The 18,074-nt window shown below is 35.8% G+C and overlaps 1 long non-coding RNA gene across 1 annotated transcript in view; it reads left to right on the forward strand.

The window, feature by feature from the left end:
* Positions 1-566: 566 nt before the first annotated feature.
* Positions 567-18,074, forward strand: part of LOC139046214 (uncharacterized) — a 45,615-nt gene continuing 28,107 nt past the window's right edge. Inside the window, exon 1 of the long non-coding RNA XR_011505970.1 lies at positions 567-694. This is a non-coding gene — a long non-coding RNA (uncharacterized lncRNA). The remainder of the gene's footprint in view (positions 695-18,074) is intronic.

The raw sequence follows: 18,074 nt of genomic DNA on the forward strand, positions 1-18,074 counted from the left end.
CCAGGAATGATGCCCCTTGCTGAATTTGTACTCTAGCTGTGTTGCTCTTGCTCAAATGCTCGGTTTCCCAGGCGGGGAAAGGCATCTTCTCTTCTTTGGATGCCCTTGGCACTCTCTCCTTTGTGCAGGTTGTGTTTGTTGCAGGCACTTAGCAACATGTTTTCCACCCCATGTTTTTCAACCACTGCTGTGTGCTTCCCACACTGATTTTGACTTTCATCTTTGAAGCCTACAGGTACTGTTTGCTGGATTTTAAATGCTGGCATGGCTGGATGACAGTCCCCAGAAAGATGTGCACTACCTTTCAAGCTTTTATGCCACAGCTTTGACATGCCGTTGGTTGTCAGACATAGACCAGTGTGACTTCCAGCTCAAAGTCCTTCAACGTCTCAAGTGGAAGGAAGCTGGAAAATGGTGCCTGGGGAATTGTACTATATGATTAAAATCCCCGCACCAACTTTCTTCTTATCAAAAGCGGAGGGAAAAAAGACAGGTGCAGTCTTACACAAACATACACTTTTTTAAAAACCAATTCAGAGAAAAGTCATGCTACCTGCCAAGACATGTAAAATCCCAAATATCTGCCAGCAGTCTATAAGATCACAAAGTTCAAAATTGGCCAGACCCTTCAAACAAATTAAAATAAAGAGGTCGTGTCTCAATCAAATGCAACTTACTTCTTCCTGCTTTAAGCGTAAGTGTTGAATTTGCTTTGTTGCAGCTACATTTTCTGATGTTGTTAACAGAGGCAAGAGACCTCTGGCAGTTCAGTAGCGGGGTGGGGAGAAAAGTCTTTTTCAATGTAATGGCCGTAGTTTAGTTAACATGTTGTCAGTCTTTAATGACTAGTGGTGCAACAGCTGGTTTTGATGTAATTTCTTTTGAGACCACTAGATTACAAGCAGTTTATTGCATTCTTCCTCTCAGACTGCTCCCTGGATACAACCTAAAGTCAAAAGGTTAAAGGTCTAAAGCCATAATCTAAAGGATTTGTCTTCATTTAACAGGTCACTTGTTGCTATGTACTATGCAAACTGAAAAATTTTTAGTGAGCCTGCCATTCTGATATACATATATATGAACATATTGTATATAAATATAATATTTGAATATTTACATATACAAATTTTTTTCTATTTCAATAAGAAGGAACTGAGAAAATCCAGTTGGAGACAAATTCTCAGAAATCAGAGTATACTTTAAATGTGTATATATGTATAAGTCTTCAAAAAGGTGAAAGAAAAGTTAAAAAAATTGATTTAACTTTCGCTCAAAGGATCTGAAATTGGGAAATTAACTTCTGCAGAAACATGTTAAGATGACACCAGATCTTTGAAAGAGCTGTAGGTAATATATCCAAAACTAAAAGTGAGAGAGACAAAGGAATGGGGTCAGACAACTCAGGGAGGTGCTAAAGGTCACGGAGCCCTATTGTTGGTTCATTGCAGATTTGTAGCTTTTCAATCTGTCAGAGTCTGATGGTCCAGCTACGCTGTCCCAGCCAAGGGCTTTCTTTGTTTAAGGAAGGAGCCAATCTTTGAAGAGCGGGCTGGGTAAAACAGGAAAACAGAAAATCTAGAAGAGAATTATGAAACGGAAGCCTAATTCCTGGAAACATCAATGGTGGGCTTGAGGGAGCTTTGCAGAGTATGTTTACCTCTGTAGAACTCTGAAAGAAATAGAGCCAATTTCCATTGCGTTTGATTTTATGTAGGTTAGCTTGTTAAAAAATTCATGTTTTTATATTGTCACAAAATGCTGTAAATAAAATTTTGGAAATGTTCCTAGACAGTTTGGAGTCTTTTGAACCCATGGCTCATCCATAGCATCACCATTCTGGACTCTGCGTCAAGATGGTGACACATTGTGTCATTTCAGTCAAACCCATTTTCTGTGTATCTGTTGCCCTCTAGGGACTCCAACACGAAAAGAAACATCCGATGTGGACATTTGCCAGAAATCATTACACCATTGGCTTTTCTTCCTGTCACTCATTCAATTTAATCTCAATTTTCATTCTTATAAACTTGTATTTAGCATTTCTGTGATCTGAGTAAAATTAATTTAAAAAAAATAAACCTAAAAAAAATCAACCTGAATTATCCTTCCAAACTCTAGATATATTGCAAATATTACAACTTGGTAATCCTGATTATTTTCTATTTGGTTCTGTGAGTTTGACAGAAACAGAAAAATAGTATAACTTTTTGGGATAGAAAAAGAATAGATTATAGTAGTAGTAACATGAAAAAGATTTCTGCATTTAATAAATTAGTTTTCTATTACCTTTTAGAGTTTAGGTAAACTTATGTGAGTAAAATGTTGAGTTTAAAATCACCTTTGTGCTAAATGCATAGTTTCTTCACAAAAAAAGGAACAGTCTGTAATAAGTGGACATGTTTTAGGCTATGCTAGCACATCTTCCTTGGCTACAGCTGGCTAAGTGGGTGCCTGATCTGAAGACAATAATCAACTGGCTGGACAGCTGCCTATGAGGTAGCCTGGGGTAAAATGGTATTCTGAAGTAGAAAATAGCTAAACTAATCTGATGCACACTTTTAGAGATATTTGGGACATATGAAGAGTATCAAATAGGTAGCAGCTGATCATGATTATCGTGATGCCAAGGGGCATGCACTAGAGTTACAACGAAGGAAAAGCTGTGAGGTAGAAAAAAGATGCAGAGTAAATCCAGATGGTAAGACGTGGAGGAGAAAACACAGAAAAATAACCAAAGACCAACAGAGAACTGTTTTACGTTAATGGTCAGCACTAGGGTAAGATCCCATAGTCTGACTGCCATGATCCCCAGAGCTGATGCAAATCTGGAATGACCTAGTCCAGCCTCCTTGAGAGCAGGTTGTATCTCGGTTCCTTGCCGGTTCCATTCCTTTCATTACTTCTGGTAACTGAATTGCACCTGAAAAACCCAGACTCCATTCAGTATAACAAAATCCCTATAATGAAGATATCAAAAAATTCTCTTCTAATTAATCAAGCAAGGGCAGGTTTTCTCTAGTATGTTACTTATGTAAAAATTGTTTGTCTGGATGTTTAGAATAAAATTGTTTTTAGTCAGTGTTTGTGAGCCTAGATGGGCGAGGGGGTTCTCGTACAAAAGCAGATATTATTCTCTGCTGTCACCTGTGCTTCCAGTTTTCATCTTCCTGTTGCCAACAAACATGTAAAGGAAACTCCCTTGGCCCTCAACACAGGTTATTTAATTTCTTAGAGTCTGTTTACTCAGTGGTATTGAGGAAACTCAGTTGTAGGGAAGTGAAATAAACCATGTTATGCGTGAAATTATTTTTTAAATAATAGGAAAAATTGTTACTCTGTTTCTGGACTACCATCGGGATTACCACCATCTAGCAGTGTGACCCTAAATTCTTAACTTCATCTCTTGGAACGTCGGTCTCTATGTTTACTAATTCTTTGTTTTCTTGATTTCGCAGTTTCTGAGACAGAGTCCTTAACTCTTTCATTGCTATTATAAATTGGTCAATTTCTCCTTGTCATTCTATTGAGTTTGTTTTGATGCTGTGTTGTTAAGCACATGAAAATTCAGGATTGTTAAATTTTATGGGTGAATGTGTTTATTTACCACTATATGATAACTCTTTATGTTCTTAATCTTACGTTTTTACTTAAGATCCACTTTGTCTAATACATATATTGTGACACCAGCTTTCTTAGATTAGTAGTTTTCCGGAATATATTCTTTTCCAACCCTTTTCCTATCCTTTACTTTCAAACTTTCAGTGCCATCATAGAAGATAGCATAGCATTGTGGTTAAGAACATGGCTTCCAGAAGAAGACTGACTGTTACTTACAGCTGTGTGTGCACCTTGGGGTAGTTATTCAACCTCTCTATGCTTCAGTTTCTTCATCTGAGAAGTGGAAATGATAATAGCACTTACTTCATAGATTATTGTGAGTGCTGAATATGTTAGTATGGGAAAATTACTTAGCACTTTGCCTGTCACACAGTAAATACACAACAAATGCTGGCTATTTTATTCTTACTAAAATGATAGTAGGACACAGTGGTTAAACACAGATTATGGAGCCAGACTGCTTGACTTTAAAGTCCCTTCCCACAACTTCCTAATAATAAGGCTTTAGGGGTTGTTGCGATGACAAATGTAGTATTAAATGTAAAGTCCTTAGAAGATAGCCTAGTATGCAAGAAGCTATCTATTATTAGTCAACTGTAGGATGGGTCTTGATAATTGCTTATGGTTGGATTTTTTTTTTTGCCCAATCTGAGAATGTCTGTTTTACATTTATCTATGTTTAGTTATAAATACATTTTCTACTTATCATGCTTTATAAAAATTTGTTTCCTCTTTTTTTCCTGCTCTGTCTCTCTCTCCATTTTAAAATTCCCTTTTCTCTTCTAGAGGGTTAAATGTTTGTATTCTAGTTTTTTTATTGGATATCTTTAAAATAATTCACATACATGCTAGATTTAACAAAGTCTACGATTAATATTTTTTCCCTTCTTACCAACAGTACAAGGCTCTTTGAATTATTTGATTCTGATTATCCATTATCTTATCTTCCAAGTTATTATTGTCCATTATTGTCTCTAAACCTGTAAAATATACATTGTAGTAATTTCTTTAATAGCTAATGCTTTATCAGGCATGTATTTGTGTTTCTCAATATTTTGCTCAAATTTCCTCTTTCTAGTTTTAATTTCTCACTTAAAAGTAGCTAAGAGTATTTAGAATCTAGGAATGGTAAATTCTCTCAGTTTTTAAAATAGAAAATATGTTTATTTTGTCCTCTTGAATTATAGTTTTAGATTAGCAGTTATTTTTTCTTGCTCTTTAAAGATATTATTCCATTCTCTTCTAGCATCCATCATAATTGATGAGAAACCTTTTCTCAGTACAAATGTCATTCACTTGTACATCTTTTTTCCTCTAATTGCTTTTAAAAATTTGTCTTTGATGTTTTAAGTTACATATATGTATATTTCATGTATATACATAGGTACATATATAATGTATATAAACATATGTATATACACATATATACATATGTAAATATATAAATAAACATAATATATAAGTATATATAAATTTATTTTTATTTTTTTATACCTGGGTTAATCACACTTCCTTATTCGAAGTATTCATGGTTTTCATATGTTTTTGAAATCCTTAGCCATATCTTTGGATATTACCTTTCTTCTGTTCTATTCTCTCTTTCTAGAATTTCTGTGAGATATATGTTGAACTTTCTCAATCTTGCTCCATTCCTCTTAGTCTGTTTTTTGTATATTCAATCTCTTTGACTCTCTGTGCTGTAGTTTGACTAACTTCCTCAGCTCTGTCTTCTGGTTCACAAATTCTCCCTTTAGTCGTATCTAATTAGCTTTCAGTCCATCTACTGAATGTTTAACTCGTGACTATTTTTCATTTCTACAAGTTCAATTTGAGTCTTTTTCAGTTTCAACTGCTTTTTTCTTCATTGTGTGTTCTTTTATTATAGTTTCTATTTAATGTTGTGAACCTACTTGTTTCGTGGTCTCTTTCAGGTTATTTTATTATGCCAAGGTCTTGGAGTGCTAGTCTTATTTTGGCCCTGCCAACTTTCCTTCATGGTAAATCATATACTGTGTGGTTTGTAATTTTTGATTGTATACTTATCTTCAGTTGTGGTTGTTTTTTGGAAGCGTCCAAATTCAGTATTTTTGTGTTAGCTCTCGCAGGCACCCCAAAGGTTTTATTGGTCTTTAACTAGTCTTTACTCTAATACTTTTTTGTGAGATTCCACAATAATACGGGTAGCATAATTCGGATTGCAAATCTATGTGTGGGAAAGGGTTGGAGATATTCTTTCTCATGGCACTTTTTATTTTTCTTTTGTCTTAAGGCTAAGACCAGAGATTTTACAACTCTCTTTTCCCATAGGATGGAGTTGTCCCAGGATACCAGATTTATGCAGCACATTCAGTTTCAGCACCACATTTCAACTGAGTCCAAGGCCACATGTCTCGAAACTCTCTGAGTAGGAAGACCAGAATCCTTAACAATAAGAGTTTATAATGACTACCTCCCTGGCCTAATATGGTGTCAACCATATTATAAGTGCATAATATAAGTACATATTTGTTTTTAAGTCAACTAACATAAGTATATATCTGTTTTTAAGTTTCTTCTTCATTCCTGGTGTCTGAGAATTTCTTTCCTTTCTTCAGAGCTCAGCCATATATTTTAAAATTCTTTTTAAACATTTTATCCAGCAATTGCGTATTTACAACTAGATGAGAAGGTAGTTTTTATTAGCTCAATATGCCATGTAGGAAAACTTAAAATGAAAGAGTTCACCACAATTAGGATTGGTAAATAGGTTTCATGTTCATAGCTATTCCTGATAATTGGTAGTGGTCATCTGGATCACTGGGCTACACGTGATGTCAAACCAAGTTTAGGAACAAAGGCAAAGAATGTTGTGATCGATTAGTGGTATCTGCATGGGGGTTTAGGGTGGTGAATGTTAACATGCATGTCTTGCTTTTACTCACGAGGGTCAAATAATTTCTGTCTTTTACAGTATTAAGCTTCTATGATATCTTAGTGTGTAAGTGCATACCTTTAAAGTCTTTGATTAATTTTAAAAGGTCAATGAAATATTCCTTTTCATTTCATTTTCATTCTTTTAGTTAAAAAGAGGTTGATAACATTCTCTTGATGTGATTTTACTGTGTAGTGTCTTCATCTTCACAAATATTACTTTGCCCAGATCTTTTTTTCTAAACACAGAAAGTAAACAAAATAACTTTTACCTAGGTAATTAGATAATATTGGTTTTCTAAAGAAGAACCCACCACACTTAAAGATATTTAAAGAAACGAAAAAAATTAAGATATGGGCATCCATAAACAAAAACCAAGGAATTGAAACGTACGATCTATCCTTTGGTCAAGGAATTACACAAGTCCCTTAAATGCATCCCATAAGTGAAGCACTAAAACTTGGACCTTCATGACTTCTTTTGTCATTTTTATATATGCCAGTCTTCTTTGCCCTACTAAAGATTTTTTTCTTAATTCGTCAGAGTCTCATGGTTTCCTCTAGTATATTTTACACAAATGTATTACTCAGACCACTGTTGCAAATGAATCAGAAACAACTTCCTGTTTCTCTGTTCATTTCTGAATAATCTGTACAGAAGTACCAGGAAGAGGGGAGTGGCACAAAGTACCCCATACAGCCTGACATCCTGCATTTCAAAGGGAGTAATAAAACAGCTTTTTCCCTTTCCTTGGGTTAAGATTTATTACTTGTATACCATCATCATTCATCATATAATAAGTACCCATTGGACACCTGGAAAAATAGTAGTTGCTATGGCAAACCTCTTCATCTGAAGAGTAATACTTGCATGCATTCTTCATGGCTTGATAGGAAAAGAGGAAATAGATGGGTGACGAAGAGGTAAGAGAGTTGGGAAATCTTTCTAATGTTGTTTTTCAGGTTACTATGAATCGAAAGCATTTTATATTGGGAAGCTTTCTCTCTCTTTTGTTTAGGAGTATATATGCTGGCTTTTAGTTTCATCAGACTCAGATAGGACTAGCGGTGTGCTGACAAATGTTAACAACCTCTATTCGTAGCATTTACTGATTTTTCTGGTATTCTCCCCATAGCAATTTTCAAGCTACCAATTTGATGTTTCTGAACATAGAGTTTGGAAGAAATGCATAAAATTGGCTCTCGTGAGCTAGTAAGAGCTGGCTCCAGCACACTGCTGACTAGAATGCAAACTTTTAGAAGAAAAGGATTTTGTGTAACCTATAATATATAACTATAATAAATTTGCTACATGGGCCTTTTTAAAAGTTGGGTATTTAAAACCTTAAACTTTCTATAGCAAATAAAGAATCAATTTTTAGCAATTCATGGTGACAGAAACAGGCACTATTATGTGGATGAAATTAAATACATGGACATACCCAAACCCTATTATTAGGCTTTAATTTTTGCATTATATCAAATCTTTAATTAAAGCATCAAACAAGTAACAAAAAAAAAGGATATCACTTTTTCCTACTTTTTTTTGTTTCCATCCTTACCTACAGGTCACATGTAACCTGAAACCATAAAACTCCTAGAAGAAAACATAGGCAGTAAACTCTTTGACATTGATCTTAGCAATATATTTTTGGATCTGTCTCCTCAGGCAAGGGGAACAAAAGCAAAAATAAACAAATGGGACTACATCCAAGAAAACCATCAACAAAGCAAAAAGGCAACCTATTGAATGGGAGAAGATATTTGCAAATGATGTATCTGATAAGGGGTTACCATCTAAAATATATAAAGAACTTATACAACTCAATATTAAAAAAACAAACAATCTGATTAAAAAATGGGCAGAAGACCTGAATAGACATTTTTCCAAAGAAGATACACAGATGGCTAATAGACACATGAAAAGATGCTCATCACTAGTCATCAGGAAAATGCAAATCAAAATCACAATGAGATATCACCTCACATCTGTCAGGATGGCTATTATCAAAAAGACAATAAATAGGAAGTATTGGTGGGGACATGGAGAAAAGAGAACCCCAGTACACTGTTGGTGGGAATGTAAATTGGCGCAGCCACTATGGAAAACAGCATGGAGGTTCCTCGAAAATTAAAACTAGAACTACCATGTGATCCAGCAATTCCACTTCTGGGTATTTATCCAAAGAGAATGAAAATACTAATTCAAAAAGATATATGCAGCCCTACGTTCATTGCAGCATTATTTACAATAGTCAAGATATGGAAGCAACTTGTGTCCATTGATAGATGACACTGTGACATCGATAGATGAATAAAGAAGATGTGTATGTATACATATATGTATATAAGTGCATGTATATACACATTGTATATATGTATACACACACACACACACACAATGGACTATTACTCAGCCATAAAAAAGAATAAAATCTTGCCATTTGTGACAATATGAATGGACCTAGAGGGTATTATGTTAAGTGAAATAAGTCAGACAGAGAAAGATAAATACTGTATGATGTCACTTACATGTGGAGTCTAAGAAACAAAACAAATGAACAAGCAAAACAAAACAAAACCAGACTCGTAGATACAGAGAACAGACTGGTGGTCACCAGAGGGGAGGAGGATGAGGGGATGGGAAAATAGGCAAGGGAATTAAAAGGTGCAAACTTCCAATTATAAAATAAGTCACTCATAGGGATGTAATCTATGGCACAAGGAATATAGTCAATAATATGGTCACAACTTTGTATGGTGACAGATAGTTACTAGACATTGTGGTGAACATTTTGTAATGTATATAAATGTCGAATCACTATGTTGTACCCCTGAAACTAATATAATATTGTATGTCAACTATACTTTAATAAAAATAAAGTCAATATAATCCACAATCTGAAAAATAAACATCTATAGAATTATACTAAAGCAAAGCTGCAAAAAGATTTGAAATAATCTTGTAAATAATTTACCTTCATTGGCAGAAATTAGTATATTTGATTCCATTTTTCATAATTTAATTTGGTAGAAGAGTCTCAAGCAATGATTGTAGGTTCATTTCATTCATTCATTCATTCATTTAACAATATTTTTTAAGGGCCTTCTATGCACTAGGTGCTATTCAATATACTAGGACACAGAAGTGAACAAAACAGACAAAAATCTCTACCCTCATGTGGCTTACATTTGGGAAAGGGAAACAAAAACTAGATAAATAAGCAAAATACATAATATGATAAATAGGGATCATTGCTAAGGAGATAAAATCAAGTAAAAAAGGGAAGTATTGTGAATTTTAGATTAAAATGTTAGATGGGTAGATAGAGAAATTGCGGCAGCCATAAAGAGAAGTCACCCAAGGTCTTGACCTTTGCCTTGTCTCAATTTGTGAAGCGCTCTACTAACCAACCCAAGCACCCAAAGCTAGTTCTGAAAAACAGCAAATTTCCAAAGCCCTTGAATAGATATTTCTTTAGTCTGAAACTACAGAAAAAAGAAAACACATCTAAGGACACATTTAAGAGATAGAGCCCGTGAGGGGACACTCTGTAATGAGATGGGAGAGAAGTTTCCTTTGTCTTCACCAAGAAAGGCTCAGGGAGGAGAGGGTCAGCAGTAACAAACGGGTGAAGAAAGCATATATTTTCCCTTGATTCCTTATTTTTTTGCTCAAAAAATAAAAGGTTAAACATGTTGAAGATTTTATGTAAAAAATTTGAGATAACGAATTCAAAATCGCTCTTAAAAGTTAGGACATATTGCCACAAACCACATTCTCCACTTTCTGATTTATAAAAAATTTCAGAAATGTCCAGTGTAACAATGATAGAGAGTCTAGAGAGCAGAGGAAGGGCATAAGTACCCATGAAATGAAGAAACGGTGGAAACTCCTGGGCAATATTTTGGTGGAATGTAATTTTTATAGCCTCTTTAAATCTACATCTTATACTTCAAAAATCATTAAAGATGAAAATTTTTAAATTTATGAAGTTTTACTCGATTCCGTTTATACAGTATGCCATGAGTAGGCAAAATAAAACATATATTTCAGTTACTATGAGTTCTATCTTTTAGTTTAGAATGTGAGCCGTTTGTCTCACAGTGTGGTGAATGCCGAGATGGGGGTGGGGCGGAGATTTGGCGCGATTCAGGATAGGGCAAAAAGGATGGATTTGATCTTGGTGATTCAGGGCCTGGGAATTCAAGTCGACTTCAGAGTGTGCACTTAGGCAATTTTTGTTTAAATAAATGGAAAATTGGCACACGAATGACTCAGAAAGAGTTCAAGCCTGCCTAATATGCAATCTAGGGAGAGAGAGAATCCAATTTGATAACAACATTCTAGAGAGAAAATTTTACCAAAAAAATCACAAAGGGCCTTTTGCTCTCTAAAAAGAGTTCTTTTGGCAAAGTGCCTGCTTTCACATTAGACTCCTGCTTATGATGTTTTCTTTATACAATTTACATATTCTGCTTTTTTTTTCATTTCACAAGTTTTACTTAAAAGTCTTTCTACAGCATTATTTATATTTTATCTTATTCTCATTATGGCAGTTCCTAAAATAAAACATACAAATGCTCCTTGGTTTTGCTTTTTTTTTTCTTTTTTAATGCTGCAGAATCCTGGGTACTGTGCGTGTGGTAATAGACAAATGAGAAACTCCACGGGGGGGATAAAATTGCAGATACATAGGAATTTGGGAAGATACACCGGTGATACGTGAATTGTTAATTTTAGATTTTTATGATAAAATACATCAACTGCCACTAAATTGTGTGCTCCTTTCTCTATATTGCTTTAAAGAAGAGAAAAAAATAACACCTAAGATTCCACATATTGTCAAACTGAAAACTTGCAGTAATTTCTCCTTATTACACTAATCTCAGACATTCTCAGTAAAATAAATAGAGAGATCAATAGCTCTCTAATTGGTAGAAACTCTTGGTATGGTTGTATAAAGTTCATTACTGTTCAGACATTTAATAAGCAAATGTCCTCTCAGCAATTCCAAATAGCTTCAGTTCCTATTGAACACAATTCTCTTTTCAAACCATTGATGTGAAATGATTCTATTGACACTAGCTATTGAAGAAAACCTTTAGTTGGAGGGAACTATGTCCAACATTTATCTCTATTGGTGGAATTTTTTTCATTTTATTTATTATTCTTTTATTTTTCATGTGAGAAGGAAAAAACAAAGTCAGATCAAACACATCTGTAGAACAAAACAACAGGGTTCGCACCAATGTACAGGGTTGGGAAGATTCTACTCTCATTTGCTCTGAAAAGCCCCAGTGCATTTTCCCATACACAGGCAAAACAGGGAATGCCTCAGCCACTTTTGTACGATGCCCAGGAAATGTGTCACTTATTAACGTGCAGTTTTCATGCTTTCCTGGACATACCTCTTGAACTTCCTTTTCCTTCTTAGTTCCTGTCCTTTTTTAAAGAAAATAGTAGATAAATTTAGAAATAAGCATGAGTGCAGTGACTTATTCAATTTGGAGAGGGAGCGGTACCTTTTCATTCTCCCAGGTGAATATTTGAAAAAGGGTCTGCAGCTAAATTTCCCAGACTGACTGTTTTTATTCCACGTTAAGTAGTGATACCAGTTGAGTAAAGACACTCAGAAAAGCCCTTCTGAGCATCACAGGGTTTCTCTTCCCTTTGGCTTTTGAAGTCAATGCTTACTACCTACCTACCATCCACCGGTCCTTTAATCAGTGTCCAGCCTGTCCGATGAGAATAGCCCCAGGATGGTGCCCCAGACCAGGCCATGGGCAGCACCCCTTTGTCCCTCTCACATAGATGGGACATGATTCCACAGGATTAGCCAACAATTATATGCTCTGAACTGATCAATTCAGTCAATTTACTGTGCAAAGTAAATTGATCCTTCAGAACAAAGGGTTCTGTCAGCAGGGAGCTACCTGAGAAAGCAGCATGCCTGTGTAAACAGTTCTGTCCTTGTCCCAGTGTGGAGTGGCCCTGCGCCATATGGTGCCACTATGAACTTATTAGCTGACGGATTAACTGATCTCCGCATTTGGGATCCCCAGTTTCCAGCTGTGAGAATGATTGATGGGCTAACTACTGCTCCAGTCTTGGAAGTTATTTCCTCCATTTAACAGAGTCAAGAAGACAGAAAATTGCCCCCTTTGTAAATGCTAATCTCACCACTCCTTCGAACACCCAACATAGCAATTTATTCAAGGCAAAGTCTTAAAATTGGTATAGTGCACATCAAATGCATACTAATTAGCAATTTCTTTTGAAGGCTCCATCACTTATTAAGGGTCTCCTTTTCCATATGTTCATCATGCCCCACTTCACCCTTTAATTACAAAACAGCACTTTTCAACTAATTGTGAGAAGGTATATTGTGCCCGGAATCTGTATTAAACATTATACCTTCTGAGGCCTAATTTAGGGTCACATGGAAGGCAGACAGATAAGCGGGCAAAAAAGCTCACAACTGTCGTCTGCAGTTTTCGGCATATTTGGGCGTTGTTCAGGAGGAGCATTTTATCTAAGATGGCAGCTATGACACTCATCAGTGGCCATTACAACAAGCACTGGGCAGAAAGAATGGGATTAATCGTAGGTTAATAATTGAGACCTTTCCTAGTTTGAGAGGAACTCACATGAAATCAACAGATACATGATAATATTACTTGCAACTTAACAATCTCTTCACCCACAAAAGGACCACACAATTTCATAAAGCTAATAATTTGTTACTGGATTAAATGCCTCACAGTTAAATATATATACCATAATTGCCTTATAGAAAGGGGAATTTTACAAAATACACCTGAACTATACTTAAAATAAATTCCTCCTCTTTGAAATCTTGGTGTTTTGCTTTATTAAAATTCAGAGATTTCAAGCCACCCAGGTAACTCTAACCTTGATCCCAATGATACGCCTGTCATTTGGTCTGTTATTGTTAATCTTGCTGCAATACTGGGTGATAAAGAACTGGTCAACTCCTTTCCCTGGCCAGTTATTTCCACAGAATTTTCTAGACAATGTAGTGGAAATTCCTCCTCAGGACGCTGGCACTTACAGAAAGACTTGGCGGGAGTTTAGGATTCAGGTATACTTAGGCTGCAAAATGGGGACTGAACCAAAGAACCCTTTGGATTAGTGGTGGGGAAAGGGCAGAGAAGGGATCCACACTTTTTAAGAGAACTTCCTTTTCGGAATTGAGGGTTTTTAGGGACTGTCTCTGTGGAATAAGTCCCATAAAATTCCAGTGAACCTGTCTTCATCTGATAAGAATAGCATTCCATAAAATACTCCAAGGAACTAGTCAGATCCGTCCATCTGTAAGTGAAGACCGCTTTGAAGCAGTCTTCAAAACCCTTGCTGAATTTGCAGCTGATGGATGGAAGAGATGGGAAGAGTGTGAATGGCAAAATAGGTATAGACTTTGCTTTTGTTCTCTAGAAAATAATTGCAGGAACTCTCGAGCAGCTTCTTTGTTGTTGACTGTCTTCAGCCAAATGTCCTTGTTCAAATCCAGACTGCCTCTGTTTCTGATGGTTATTAACACTTTAACTCCCAAGCTCTCAGGTTCAGAATCCCTTTGCTTCACGTTTGTTTTAGTGAGTTCCAACCAAGCTTCATCCAGGATTTGGATCCCGGTTTTTTAGCTGTGTGACCTTCTGCAGATTTTGACTCAGTCTCTGAGTCTCAGCTTCCTCCTCTGAGACTCATGAGAGAATCATACCTCACCTCAGAGGTTTGGGTTAAATCTGATATGCTGATATGTGAGCACACTGGAGTGTCATGGAACAGAGATGGAGGCTAAAACATTTCTTTTCTTTTCTTTCCTTCCTTTCATTCACTAATCACTTTGGCAACCTGATTTCATCAATTCTCAGTACCACACTCACCATTTAGGTTCCTTCTGTAGGAAAAGAACTTGGGTATTTCTCTTCCCTAAAGTTAAGAACGTAAAGAAACTGTCATAAGGAAAATGAAAAATACCATATTATCTTCTTTCAAGCAATACACAATATACTAAATATTAATGTAGTATGAGGTCAATCATTATTTTAAAATGACTCTCTGAAATTTGGTTGCTCTTTCTTTTAATAACCAGTTGAATTTCCATATTGAAATTGTGATGTGTGCAAAGAGAACAATTCATGCGAATACTGGAGTTAGAGAGACGATCATCATATTTATGAAAAATTGGTGTCAAAGGCAACTTGAAGAAGTCATCTGTATAAACCTGGCAAAAAATTGTCAGGTATCAAGGATCTCAGCATTCTTTTTTTTGTCTTTTGTAGGTTTAACGATCTTAGCAAGTTTATGTTGAATTGGGTTGTGCAGATAGCCAAATAGACTGCCCCAAATATCTTCAGATTCACTAGACAGTCATTTTGTTTTAGCTTTGAGGATCTGACCAAAATAAATGCTTTTATTATAGAAAGGTTTACAGTATTTTAAAAATTAGATTCGATGTATTTTGTTGGGATATTAAGGTTGTAAGCTACAATTTGTACTTTGAAATAAAATATGTAAATCTTGTTTCTGATTATCCATGCTCATTGAGAGGTTTACCTGAAAATAGTGTGTGGCAGATAAGTGATTTATATTTGGTTGGGAAATAGAGTCTATTATTTTTCCATCAGATTTATCTTTTTTTCTCTGCCTTGTCCTTCCCCACTTACGCGATTCTTTCAGACAAATGCCAGCAAGCTGAATTTCCACCTCTATATCAGATTACTCAAGGATAATCACGTTTAATAACGACAAAGGTGCCACCAGATTTCAAAAAGTTGCTCTTTATATTTGCCGTTGATATTTTCTGCGCAGGAGAAACCATGAATGATATAGCATTCAGGTTAAAGAACTTCCACCCCCAAATGTTAGGGGAATTTTATCCCTCGGAAAACCTCTCCCCAACCCTTCACCCTGACCAATTTTTGAATTGCTAGTGACTTGACGGTAAAAACCCTATTTTGTATATCTATTTATATCTGGTCTTTGAAAATCAGTCAGTATTCAGGGTAAATGTGGTTGAACACAAGAGATAGTCATGGTCTATGGAAAGCAAACAGCTATTTGTACTGTCAAATAGGAGCCGAGTGTCCAAGAGCATCTGTGATATCCACCAGCCTTGTACATGAGTCAGAGCTATATATTCTGAGTTTTTAAATTGTGACTTTTAGAGAGTGGAGGACACAACTCACACCTCACACCTCTTCTCATCTTCTCCAAACGTTTACCTACAAAGATTGAGTTGCAGAGCGTTACTGATTCTAGCTTCTTCACAAAATTTTATCTGATCCTCTGTCCTTCCATTTGTGTGTGTACATATGGATGTGTCAGTGGCAGGATTGGAGTAGGTAGGCCAGTAATTAGGTGAGGAATCCTTCCCTCCAAAGATTGATTGAGATTGGGAATTGATGAGTGTGTATCAGTTCATTTGATATTATAGAATGAACAAGAGCTGTGAGATTACCTTAGTTTTATCCCTTGTGAGTTCACAAAAGCTACTCTTCACATTTCCTAAAGGCCGCATTTGGAACCAGCATTAACTCCTTAGTTTAGCATAACTTCTTCAAGTGTTTGGACTTTTTAATTTTACAGTTCAAAGGTTGCTACTGGATGTTGTTTGCCTTCAGGACCCTAATAATATGACCAAGCTTGAAGTGTTCTATTTTAAGTGATAAATATATTCACAGTACAAAATGTAGAGTACCTAAGTCAACATCAGAGATTTTCCAATTTTAAAAACCCTCACAAGTTTATATGCTGAAGTTTTCTTGAAAGAAAAGAATCGGTTTCAATATTGCTTTCTATTTCCTGAAAACACATCAGTCCCAGCTGGGGAAAGGAAGGCAGACAATGGCCATAGGAGAATTAAGTGTTTCCCTCATATCTGTCGTAATGTGGGTAATACACAGATACACAAGCAACAGTTGACCAACACTACACTTCCTTCTCAGCCACAGACATGGAAATGCTTTACAAAGCAAGATGAGTAGTAGTGAGATGTTGGACTTGGCGCTGTTTTCGTAACAGAAAATGAACGGTCCTTAAGAATAACCAAGTCAGAAATGTGCCTCAATTTGTCAATAACTACATCATCAATGAAAAAGAAGGTTACATAAAGAATGGAACATACATGAGATTCCAGAATTTTACATTTAGTGGAAATTTTTGAGATTTACTCCTAAAACTTCTAAAGATGAATGTAAAATTGCCGAAAGAAATCATTAGTCATATTAGAAATACACTAGGAACTATTCCTATGCTGGGAAATGGATCAAAACCCACATTTCTAACTGACATTTTACAGGTATTTTGTCTTCTTTTTTGAAAGAAAAGTGCACTTTTTCTCTCCTTTTAAATATTTGTTATGACAGTAATCCCCATTCAAATGAATAGAGATATTTTTCATTCATTTGGATCAAAACCAGTATTGAAACATTTTTAGACTAACTCTTTTGCACATTTCTTTTAAACTAGAGATTGACGAAAGAAGCATGAAAATTGTATACTTTTTTATTTTTTATTCAGAACTGTCTTGAAAGACTTCAAATACTTTTTTTTCTTTTCCATAATGGCAGCTGGACTAACAGCCCATATGCCAAGTTAAAATCTGAAGTAGTTTTAAATGACTGAGATTTTAAACCTCAGAAATTACTGTTTATAATGGAAACTCAGACATAATAGTTCACGATGGAAATTCAGTCACCATGGTCAGGTGGATGGTGATGCTGCAACAAGGAAATGTAATTAAATTGTCTATATCAGGAAGAGAGTTGACTAATCATACATAGGGAGCCTTATGTGCTATAGTTTTTTAAATTAATTTTTTCCTTAATCATCCTTAGGTATTTTATTTTCAGCTCTAACTTTGTGCTGATCAAACTTGCTTCTGATTTCTCTTAATTACCAATGCTGTGAAGATGTTGTATCTTTTCCATGCTCCCTTACAACCGACTTTCAAATCAATTTAGGCATCTCAAAAGCATTTCTAAAATACCAGATGCTCTGTCAGCTGCACAGAACAATGTGCTAATAATTATATTTCTCGTTCTTACAGCAGATCAAAGCCAGAGATGAGGTGGCATACACCTAAGATATTCAAACTCTGGCTTGAAGGTCAATTGGATCTGCAGACATATGTTGCTGATTTTGTAACATGAAAGCCAGCTAAAAAGAACAGATCAGTGAAATGCATGTACTCCGTATTCCTCATCTCAGCCCTATCCAAATGTTTACAGAATAGTTTGAAGAGACTTGCAGTTTCCTGTTATCAGTCTTAGTAAAGCTTGGCCAACCTTTAATAACAAGTCTATCAACAACCCACCAGGGATTTGATTTTAGTCTTTGAGTGCTTGAATTTTTATGTTTATTGAGCAATTTTTAATTGGATGCACCAAGACCTTTCTTGATCAGTTGCCCACATTGCCTCATGGAAGTGTGGCATGCATGCTCAGCTTGAAAAGGCAATGGCAGCTGGGGAAAAACAGCACTTTGTGTAAGCCGAGAAGAGGGCAGGCAGACAGACAAG

Source organism: Equus asinus, chromosome 9, assembly GCF_041296235.1.
Source record: "Equus asinus isolate D_3611 breed Donkey chromosome 9, EquAss-T2T_v2, whole genome shotgun sequence".
In the NCBI taxonomy this organism is placed as follows: Eukaryota; Metazoa; Chordata; class Mammalia; order Perissodactyla; family Equidae; genus Equus; species Equus asinus.